The 11,694-nt window shown below is 47.8% G+C and overlaps 1 long non-coding RNA gene across 1 annotated transcript; it reads left to right on the forward strand.

Moving 5' to 3' along the window:
- The first annotated feature begins 61 nt into the window (after nt 1–61).
- LOC309871083 lies at nt 62–4,807 on the forward strand. Its single transcript, XR_014315020.1, has 2 exons — nt 62–298; nt 4,394–4,807. It is a non-coding gene; the product is annotated as an uncharacterized lncRNA (long non-coding RNA).
- The last annotated feature ends 6,887 nt before the right edge of the window (nt 4,808–11,694 follow it).

The raw sequence follows: 11,694 nt of genomic DNA on the forward strand, positions 1-11,694 counted from the left end.
CCTCCTCGCAACGCCCCACCCCCGGCGCCCTGGCCCCGCCCCCGACCCCGCCCCCTCTCGCTGCGCGAAACAGGAGAACCTCGCCTTCCTGCGGAGCTGTGGTCCCCCACAGGCTGTTGTGCCCGGCGTTTCAGCTGTGCTGCTCCTGGGTGGCGGGGCCCGGGGCGCACCCCCTTTCGCCCCAACCCAGTTTAGTGGGGCGCTGTCCGGGAGAGGGGCGGGAGAGGCGGGCGTCGGTCTCCGACCTTGAGCGCCAGTCTGCAGCGCCCTCTGGGCGTGGGCACCGAGCGTTCTCCAGGTGCGTTAGACTCCCCAGATCCCGGCGGCGGGAACATTTTCGGGCTGTGCGGCGCCTCGGGGTGAAGGGGCCTTAAACCGATGGAGCCCTCCTCCATCCTCTGGTCCGGCTTCGGAAGGGGTCCCAGCGTCCCCACTTCCCCAAGGACAGGTTCCCACATGCCCTCGCCTTCTGGCAGCACTCCAGAAAGTGCTGAAAACTTGGGGCCTTACTTTGAACAGCAGGACATGCTCAGGACTGGCTGTAAAAGGGAAGGAAAAAAAAAAAAAAACGTTTTCTGTGTCTTTATGTAGAAGACTACCTTCTCCTCAGATCTGAGGAGAACCACTTGAGTTGTGATCCTTTGTGATTCCGGGAGAGGCGCTGCCCCTCTCAGTGTGTCCAACACCCTTCAGGAACCTCTGTGCAAAAAGGTTATGGAAGGCCTGTGGGTGTAGTGCAACGGGCCTTGAGAGAAAAGGGGAAGAACCTGCCGGCCCTGCATGGCATCTAGTAGGCGGTGGTCATGGTGCCAAATGACCTTCGTACCTGGACCAGCAGATCAAAGATGGCGTGTCCTCACCCATCTTCTCCCCGCAGCTGGCAGGGCTGGCCTCCGTTGGCCTGAACTGGGAACCAACAAGGGCTTCTGAAGTGGCTTGGCCTCTCAGCAGTCCCCAGTATTTCTCTTTAAGCCATTTAAACATTCCTGAGTCTTGCTTATACAGGTAGGCTGAGACAATCTGCTGTGGGCCGCTGGGTTCTCCTCCTTCCCAGCAGGCCCGTCCAGACCCATGCAGCTGCACTCCCCAGCCAGAGCACTAAAAGATAGATGCCCTCCGAACAGCACTCAGCCCTATTTTTGTCCCTGTTCTGGAGGGACAGACCTTGGGTGATCCTGGCAACTCCCCATTTTGGGGTCTGATTCCCCAGGTCTGCCATGGGGATGATAGATGTTCATCAGGGCTTGGGGGACCTAATGTGTGGTCCCTGAGTGCCTTGGTATCACGGGTCACCCAATAGCATGACACCAGGCAGGGTCTCTCTGGGAGCTCTGGGAGTCCCGGTGGGTTAAAAAGCCCTTTCAGTAGAAAGACTGTGTGTCTCCTGGGAGCTGGCTCCATGGTCTGAAGTTAGTTCTCTAGTCCTTTTAACCCAATGTGGAGGAAAAAATAGGTCAGTTTGGAATCTTCCTTTTCCCTCTGCATAAAATAGAGAAGGAGGGGTGGGAGGTTGATGGTCTTTTCAAAAACCACCAGTTTAGTGTTTCTTTCTGACAGTACATTTGCCCCAGATCAAGGTGGATTTCTCTGGGCAGACTGAGGGACCCAAAAGAGAAGCCACAAGGGGGCATGGACGGAAAGAAGGGAAGTAGAGGGTCAGAACTCGCTCTTGGCCCAGCTGCCCCCTGGCCTGCTTGCTTCTTCTCCAGCCCGATGTCAACAAACTAGCCTTTTCTTTGAAAGCAGCTGACATGAGCCCATATGCACAGATACAGCCATCCGCCCCCGCTGTGCTCATCAGGTCCCTACCTTGGGACCCACCCCCACACCCTCCAAGACCTTCATAAATCTAGCAACTAAAGAGTTAATATCTGACTGGGCCCGGGGCCTCTAGCCTCCTGCCTGGAGGAACCAAGGCAGGGTCCTCATCCTGATCTGTGTTCCTAACATGGGTTATGAAATACGTTCCGTAGCATCCCTGGTGAATCCCTAACTGCCTTAAATGTTTCTTCCCTTTCCCACTAAGAGAAAGAAAGTTCCAGGAAGGCAGGGCCAGTGTCTCCTGCACCTCATTCCTCTCATTCTTCCCGGGGTGCACACGGCTGCCCCCAGGGGGCGGCCGGCGGGGAGGGGCCGGACCACAAGAGGTGGGGCGTGGGTGTCTGTGGGACCCTGGGTGCAGGGCTGCCCTTTGCTGAGTAGGCACCTGAACTGGCACAGGTGTCCTCAAGCAAGTCGGCATCTATCAACACTTAAAATGCTCTTAGTTCTCCACTCGGGAGCTCTGCCTCGGTGAGCTTACTCTCCCCAAGAGTTTTCCCCAGGGTCCAACGGGCATGTCTTAATCATCAGTAAAAGAAAAGTGATATAGGGGCGCCTGGGTGGCTCAGTGGGTTAAAGCCTCTGCCTTCGGCTTGGGTCATGATCTCAGGGTCCTGGGATTGAGCCCCGCATCGGGCTCTCTGCTCAGCAGGGAGCCTGCTTCCTCCTTTCTCTCCCTGGCTGCCTCTCTGCCTACTTATGATCTCTACCTGTCAAATAAATAAATAAAATCTGAAAGAAAGAAAGACAGACAGACAGAAAGAAAGAAAGAAGAAAGAAAGGTGATATAAATGTGAGTATTCCCACCCTGTGGAAAACTATTAAACACTTTTTATTTTTTAAAAAAATATTTTATTTATTTATTTGAGAGAGAGAGAGAGAGAGTGAGAGAGAGAGAGCACAAGCAGGAGGAGGGGCAGAGGGAGAAGCGGACTCCGGGATCAGGACCTGAGCCCAGTGCACAGGCTGACCGGACTGAGCCACCCAGGCATCCCTGTACAACAGTCTTGAAAATAAAGCAGGTGTTTAAGTCCTGACATGCAAAATTTTTCAAAGCTTATTTTTAGGTGAAAAAAAGGAGTGATCTTTATATGGTAGGGCCACAATTTTTTTTTTTAAACACAAAACCTGTGTAATGTACAGTGACTATGTATGTATGGAAAAATGTTTCTTCTAGGGGAGGAATATGGGATGGCGACAGGGTAGGAGAATTTTTAAGTCTATAGTATTATTCAGTTTTTAAATTTCAGATATATCAATCTATATAGAGAGAGAGCTGGGTGGTTCAGTCCATTAAGTGTGTGCCTTCAGCTCGGGTCATGATCCCAGGGTCCTGGGGTGGAGTCCTGCGTCAGGCTCCCTGCTCAGCGAGAAGTTTGCTTCTCCCTCTGCCTGCCACTCCCCCGATTGTGCTGTTGCCCCCTGCCCCCGTCTCTGTCAAATAAATAAAATCTTTTTTTAATGGTAAAATTTACATTACATATATTTTACAATAAAAAGAATGCGAAAAAAACTCCACCTCACTTGCAATACCTACCTCCCAAAATAATAACATAATAAAAACTTATGCAATGACTACTCAGTTTATCAAATCTTAACATAGTCTTTTTTTCTTTTCTTTTTATTATTTTCGTGTGAAATGAAACATTATCGATTCCACTGAGTCATCCCAATTTACCTTTTGAGATTACCCGTGTTAATCCCTGCGCCTCTGGGTTGCTTGCCTTCCTTGCTGTGTTAGTATTTATCGGATGCCTATATCACAGTTTGTTTACCCAAGGACATCTGGTTGTTTCCAGCTCTTCAGTATTATATACAATGTTGCCATCAGTTCTTGCACCTTTCTCCAGGAGTGCATGGGAGACTTTCTCTAAAGGTAGATACAGCTGGGTTTTAGATACAACTGTATTCAGCTTTTTAGGAATTGCTCTAATTTGCCCAAATTATTCTCCAAAAGGGTCCATAGCAATTTATACTGAGCAGCAGTTATGAGAGCTCCCGTTTTTCCACATCCTCTATATAACTTGGCATTTATTGGACATTTTATATTTTGTCAGTCTGATGCAAGTAAAATATCTCATTGTCATTTGATTTTGACCGACCCTTATTATTATGAAATGTTTTACTGAAGCCTTTTATTGATGGCTGCTTGGGCAGACACTCCTGGTTGCTCCCCATATTTGTTTTTTTCTCCCTTTTTTTCAGTAAAATCACTCCTACATTTTTAAAAAATATTTTATTTATTTAACAGAGATCACAAGTTGGCAGAGAGGCAGGCAGGGGGCAGGGTCCCCACTGAGCAAAGAGCTGATGAGGGTCTCGATCCCAGGACCCTCAGATCATGACCTGAGCTGAAGGCAGAGGCTTACCCCACTGAGCCACCCAGGCGCCCCAGCACCCCTACATTTTAACAGGCCTCTTGGCCATTAGAAATAAAGACTATCTTTGGCACCATGAGGATTTTGCCAGTGGGACAGGAGCAGAGATGGTGTCCATACACTGAGGGAGGTGTCAAAGGGAAGAACAGGTTCTTCTCCTTCCCTGTGTTTCCTTCCTCCTGGCTGGGATGCAGATATGATGGATGCAGCTGGAGCAGTCATCTTGGACATGAAGTAAACTTGAGAACCGAGACCGCGCATGGCAGAGGCCCAGGTAGAAGGAGCTTGGGTCCCCAGGCAACGAAGCAGCACACCAGCCTGGGACTGCCCACGCAGCTGTGTGCATGATGGAGGGATCGACTTCTGCGTTTCTTCAGACATGGTTATCTGGACTTTCTACCCTCGCCAGGGACTCTAACCCTGACAATACACTGGTCAACCTGGCCTTCTGCACCTGCCCCAGAAGAGTGTGGGGAGGACAGTTGCGTGTGGGGAGGTGGGAGAAGGATGTTTCTGAAGGTGCTGCTGATAAGTCCCCAGGGTGGTGGTGGGGTGACCCCACTAGCTCCCCAGTCCTGGACTGTATTAAATTCTGGATTTGATTCACATCCCCTAACAACCTTTCCCCAAAAGAAATCTTGACGAGAAGGAAGTTGGAGGGATGGGGTGTTTCCATGCAGTCCCTCTGCTCTGCTCACATGGCTGGGGCCACTCTCACGGGGTGGCAGACATGCTACGGGGGGCTCCACAGGAGGTCTTCATCCTGGTCTGCAGGTGGCTCTGCTGGAGTCCAGGGGGATCCGTGAAGAATGAAAGGCGCGGGGGGGGGGGGGTTGTTGCACGTTTGTTTTCGTGGAGAGCCAGAGCTGTGTAACTTACATGGGTCTGTTTGCACTCCTGGGCTCAGGGATGTTTGAAGCCGCCAGTGCCTGGGGCACTGAAAGTGGACTGAACTGCACATGCTGCTTCTCTGTTGCCATCCACACATCCAAATCAGAGTTACTTCCCTGAAGCCTTCCCCTGGGGGGCGATTGTGTTTATCACCTGATGCTGCCTATCCCGCCACCCTAAGGAGACCTGAGGACTCTCTTGTCTCTGAGCATTTTGGGGTTCTGTTTTTTGTTTTTGGAGGAAGATGAACTGTTGTTCGTTCATTTGATAAAACGTGTCCAGAGCTGCAGGGCTGCCCAGCTCCACCTCGGGAGCAGCCTTTGTGGGAAGCTTGGACAGGAAGCTCTTTGGCAGGCAGGCAGGTGAGCCAACGCCAGCCTCACCCTGCCAGGTGCCGTCAGACTGATTCATCTGGAGCCACTTCCTGGGGTGGGGCTGCTTGTCTCTGGCCCATGGCAGCCTGTCCCTACTTCCCAGGGACCGGGCATCTGAGATGCCGCCGGGTTTTCCCTGACTCAGACCCCTGTTGGCAAGAGGCTCAGGGGCTGATGTTCTCAGAGTGGGGAAAGTGGCACACCGTGTCTGTCTCACGCACCCTTGCCGTCTCAGCTAGCAGCAAGATGCAATTTCCTCCAGCACGTTCTTAGCTTGGGCCTCAGCTGTGTGACCTTGAGCCAGTAAGTTAGCCTCTCTGTGTTTTGATTTGCTCCTCTAAAAACTGGGGAACTACCAGTACCTACACAGAGGAGTAGGACTAAATGAGATAAGCACCGTCAAGGGCTTAGCCTGGGCACAGCAGGCCTGCATGTCAGTGATGCTGAGGACAGGACGGGGGTCTGGGAGAGGTAGGTAGAGCCTCAGCTTCGCAGCCCTCTCCCCTGTGACCTGGACCAATGTGCTGAAGCCTCCCGAACTCGGATTGTTGTGACAATTACAGGAGAGATCACACACACAGCACTTAGCTCTTGGGGGCAGGCCTGGTAAACCGAGCTAGCAGAGAAGTGAGGCATTCTAAGGCCCCCGGGGAGACTCTCAGGTGGGCTCTGAAGGGGAAGGCAGGCAGGCAGGCAGCAGAAGGCTTGTGGCTGCAGGTACAAGCGTGGAACCCGGGCGCGTGGCGCATTCACCGCACAGACAGAAGGTGTCTCTGCCTCCCGGTACTGGGACTATATTAGGCAGAGGTGACCAACAGCCCCCAAGGCGGCATTTGGCTTGGAGAAATGTTTTGCCCTCACAGTGTTTTTTTAAAAAGGAGAGATTTCTGTAAGGAAATTGTATATAGGAATCCAGATTTCTGGTTTTCTAGCAGAATCAGAATCAAAAGGGCTAGTAAGCCAGGACCCCCAACCCTTCAGGGCCGCAACCAGCTAAAGCCACGACTCGTGGAGTGCATCATGTGTTTCCCCACATCAGCTGCCCCTGGGCCCTGCGGGAGGCTGACTTCCGAGAGCCTCTGCACAGCCTCCAAGTGGGTTGGCTCTGGCCCTGTCTCCCTGGACAAGTCATCCAAGCCCTCTAAGCCTCAGCTTTGCCATCTGTAAAAGGTGTATAAGACTAGTCCCTAACTGGGGCACCTGCGTGGTTCAGTCTGCTGAGTGGCTGCCTTTGGCTCAAGGTCATGATCCCAGAGACCTGGGATCAGGCTCCCGGCTCAGCAGGGAGTCTGGTTGTCTCTCTCCCTCTCCCCCGCTACCCCCCCCCCCCACTGGTGCGCCCCAGCTCTCTTTCTCAAATAAAAAGAAGGAACGCTTGGATGGCTCAGTGGATTAAGCGTCTGCCTTCAGTTCAGGTCATGATCCCAGAGTGCTGGCTTCTCCCTCTGCCTCCCTCCCCTCCAAGCTTGTGCTCTGTCTCTTGCTCACTCTCTTTCTCTCAAATAAATAAATCAAATCATACACACACACACACACACACACACACATATATATATATATATAAATATAGGGAGAGAGAACTTGAGGTATATATATATATATATATATATATATATATAGAGAGAGAGAGAGAGAGAGAGAGAGAGACCAGTCCCATCCTAACATAGTTGTCCTGGGGGGAAATGGGAGAATATATGCAAATCACTTAACACCTGGCACTTAGTAAGTGTCCTGTACTTTCCAGCTACTGCTGTTACTGCTTCTGGTACCAGCTCATGATTTCAGGATCAAAACTGACCTCTGTGGAGACTGGAAAGGGCCTGCCTTGATTTGGACGTTTGTTTTCTCCCCAGGCCACATAACCACAGTGTGGTAAGACATGCAGAAATCCCGACTGCCCCTCTGATCTCTTCCTATCTCCTCCCAACTCTTGGCAACGCCTGATCTTTTCACCGTCTAGTTTTGCCTTTTCCAGAATGTCATGTAGTTGGAATCATATGGTATGTAGCCTTTTCAGATTGGTTTCTTTTGCTGAACAATATGCATTTAAGCTTCTTCCTTGTCCTACGGTTTGATGGGTCATTTCATCTCTGAATAATATTCCGTCGTCTGCATGTGTCAGTTCGCTTAACCACTCACCTACTGAAGGACATCTTGTTTGCTTTGAAGTGGGCAATTATGATTAAAGCTGCTATAAAAGTCTGTGTGCAGTGTTTTGTGTAGACCTAAGTTTCCAGCTCATTTGGGTAAATACGTAGGAATGTAATGATTGGGTAAATGTTAAGACTGCCTTTTAATCTCATAATACAGGAATGCAATCGCATTGGACTGATTTACGTATTAAAAGTCTTGCATCTATGATATATGAAAATGGCCCACTTTTATGGTTTGTGTGCACTTTAGTTCCGTTTTGTTTTCAAGGTTGTTAGAGTTTTGTAGAATAACCTGGGAAATTTTCATTGTTTTCCATGCTCCGTAAAATGTACATAAACTAGGTAGGCATTGTATGTTCCTTAAAGATTTACAGAACTTGAGGTACCTGGGTGGGTCAGATGGTCACGCACTGGCCTTCAGCTCAGGCATGGTCTCCGGGTTCTGGAATTGAAACCTGCATTGGGCTCCCAGCTCAGCAGGGAGTCTGCTTCTCCCTCTCCCTCTCCCCTTCCCCTGGTTCATGCTCTTTCTCTCTACCTGTCTCAAATGAATACATAAAAATCCTAAAAAAAAAAAAAAAAAAAAAAAAAAGATTTACACAACCTATCCCTTAAACAGTCTGGGCTCCTGATCTTATACATCTTTGACTACCTTCTTTTTTCTTTTCTTTCCTTCTTTTTCTTTTTATCCCTCCCTCCCTTCCTTTTCCTTTTTTACGATCTTAGCCATCTTTAGGTGTATGGTTCAGTAGTAATTCAATTGTTACACAGCAGATATCCAGAACTTTTTCATCTTGCAAAACTAAAACTCTATACCCATTAAACACGAAACCACTCTTGTTTCTATAATTTTAACTACTTTAAATAACCTCATCTAAGGGGAATCAGATAGTATGCCTTGTTGTGGTTTCACATATCATAATGTCAAGTTTATTCACCTTACAGCATGTGTCAAAAAACTTCCTTTCTTTTTAAGGCTGAACAATATTCCAGTATATGTATGGACCACATTTTGTTTATTCATTCATCTATTGATGGGCACTTGGATTGTTTCTTTTAGCTATTGTGAACAATGCTGCTATAAACATGTGCTAGTACCACACTTTTTTTTTAAATAAAAAAATGAGGTATAATTGAAATATAGCACTGTATTAGTTTCAGATGTATAACATGCATGATTCAGTATTTGTATATATTGTAAAATGATCACAATGTGTCATTAACATCCAAATACTGTTTTTTTTTTTTTAAGATTTTATTTATTTATTTGACAGAGAGAGAGAGATCACAGGCAAAGGCAAGCAGAGAGAGAGCGGGAAGTGGGCTCAGCGCTGAGCAGAGAGCCCGATGCCAGGACTCAATCCCAGGACCCTGAGATCATGACCTAAGCCGATGGCAGAGGCTTAACCCACTGAGCCACCCAGGCGCCCCGCAAACAGTTTTACTGTAGGTATTATTACTATTAGTATTATTACAGTATTATTACTGTAGGTTTGTAGTAAGTTTTGACATCAAGCAATGTGAGACCTTCAACTTGATTCTTTTGACTAGCTTTTTACTTTTATAGTTATTAGTCTATTTATGTTTTCTATTATTCCTTAATTCTGGAACTTGATATTTCCCTAGGAAACTTGATTTTTAATCTATAGTTAGACTTGTTTTTTAAAATATTTATTTGATGGATGCCTGGGTGGCTCAGTGGGTCAAAGCCTCTGCCTTTGGCTCGGGTCATGATCCCGGGGTCCTGGGATTGAGTCCCGCGCATCGGACTCTCTGCTCCGCAGGGAGCCTGCTTCCCCCTCTCTCTGCGCCTGCCTCTGCCTACTTGTGATCTGTGAAATAAATAAATCTTAAAAAAAAAAAAAGATTTGAGAGGGAGATTGAATAGGGGGAGAGGCGGAGGGAGGGACTGAATCCTAAGCAGACTCCCTGCTGGGCACAGAGCTCAGTGCGGGGCTCAGTGTCCCCACCCCGAGATCATGACTTGAGCCAAAATCGAGTCAGACACTTGACTGAGCCACCCAGGCGCCCTTATAGGGAGACTTTTTATATAATGTTCTATAATTTAAAAAAAAACTTGCAATTTCATAAATCCCATTTGTGTCTTTCACCTATTTTTTAAAATTCTGATTTGCCAAGAGTATGTCTCATTTTTCTTTTTAACCAGTCAAACCCATTCCTTTTTTGTGGAGTTTATTATTAATCCTTTCTATTTCTTTTGTAATTTTTTACTACCTTTTTAAAAAAGATTTGTTTTAGGGAGGGGGAGGGGCAGAAGATGAAGGAATCTGAAGGGGATTCTGTGCTGAGCATGCGGGCCCCAGCCTCGGCGTTGTTTGCTCTTACAACCTTGAGATCATGACCCAAGCAGAAACCAGGAGTCAGCCACTCACCTGACTGTGCCATCCAGGCACCCCTTACTAGCTTTTTTTTTTTTTTTTAAGATTTTGTTTATTTATGTGAGAGAGAGCATGAGCAAGGGAGAAGCAGACTCCCCATGGAGCTGGGAGCCCGATGCGGGACTCGATGCGGGACTCGATCCGGGGGACTCCGGGATCATGACCTGAGCCGAAAGCAGTCGTCCAACCAACTGAGCCACCCAGGCGTCCGTCCCCCTCTTACTAGCTTCTTAAATTATCTTCAGACTTTCTTGCAGAGATGTTTTTCTCTGAGTAGCCTTTGATACCCCAAGCTTTGATACACAGCACGGCTACTCATTTTGAAGTTGGCCCAAATGGTTTATTCCAGATGAGATTATCTCTAACCTAGGAGTTATAAGGAAATGTATTTCAAACATTTCTAAGATATATTTCTAGTAGTATTTCTACTACTAGAAAGGTGTATTTTTGGCCTTCTTTTCTAATTCTCTTCGGTGAAACCTACTGCATTCTACTCAATAGAATGTGTCCCGGGTGATGTCAGAACTGTTTTTCAAAGTGGGGGCAGGGAAGGCTCCCCAACATCCCTCCTCTCCTCCAGGGTGATCCCCATGCTTCCCCCCTGACCCTTGGTGTAAGACGGACCCACCAGGAGCTGAGACCCAACTTCTCAGGGCTTCTTCCCATGAAAGACCTGGGGAGAGACTGAGGTGAGACCGGCTTGGACGTCACGATGCGGACGTGTCATCTGCAGGGCCAACCTTGCCCTCCCTCCAGATTCTTGCTACTTCCAGGCTTTGCCCACCACGCAGACAGGTCACTCCACTGCTCCCGGACATCGGGCAACTCCCTATTCACATCCTGGCAGCCATCAGGGCAAAGCTATTACTTGTATTAGTACCCGCCCCCCCAAAAGATTAAATGTACCAATAACTAAAATGCTGTTAAATTCCTTAATCATATCTTTATTTTCCTACCGACTTGAGATTTATCGGCTCATATGCAACATGAATGAGCTCCAATCTCCCTGTTTTGAGGCTGCATGTAGGCAAATTAAAACCCCTCTCCCAACCTTTTGTTAACTCACTGTAACAGAAGTCACTCACCACATATCTCATTTAATCCTTGCAATTTGCAATTCTAGTAGGTAGGTCTCATTTCCCGTGCCTACACATGAAGAGAGGAAGGCTTAAAAGTTGAAACCATTTACCTAATGATGTAAAGCTAAAGGTTTGGAATCTCGGCTGATCCCAGAGTCCTGATTCTGAACCGTAAGACTGATGTCCAAGAAAACTTGAATTAAGCTCAACCTAGCCATTTTTTCTTCAAACTACAGGCCCATTTCATTTGATTTAAATTCCTGGTGAATATTTAGAGAAAAAAAAAAAGTTCTGTGACTGAAACACTGAAGAAATGAGAAACTATCTACAGGATATGGAGGTAATGAAGTTAAATAAAAATGTTACCAAACTGTGAGCCTTCTGTAGGATTTGTCTGTAGGTCTCTTAGGTTCTTAGTACCAAACACTCAGACCTAAGGTTCTGTGTGCAGCCGAGTATTCTGACTTTTTAATATTTTGAGAGAGAGAAAGCATGAGTGCGTGAGCATCGGGAAGGGCAGAGGCAGAGGAAGCAGACCCCCCACTGAGCAGGGAGCCCAACATAGGACTTGATGTGGGACTCATCCAAGGGCTCTGGGA

The sequence above is a fragment of the Mustela nivalis genome, assembly GCF_964662115.1.
Source record: "Mustela nivalis genome assembly, chromosome: 8".
Taxonomy (NCBI): Eukaryota; Metazoa; Chordata; class Mammalia; order Carnivora; family Mustelidae; genus Mustela; species Mustela nivalis.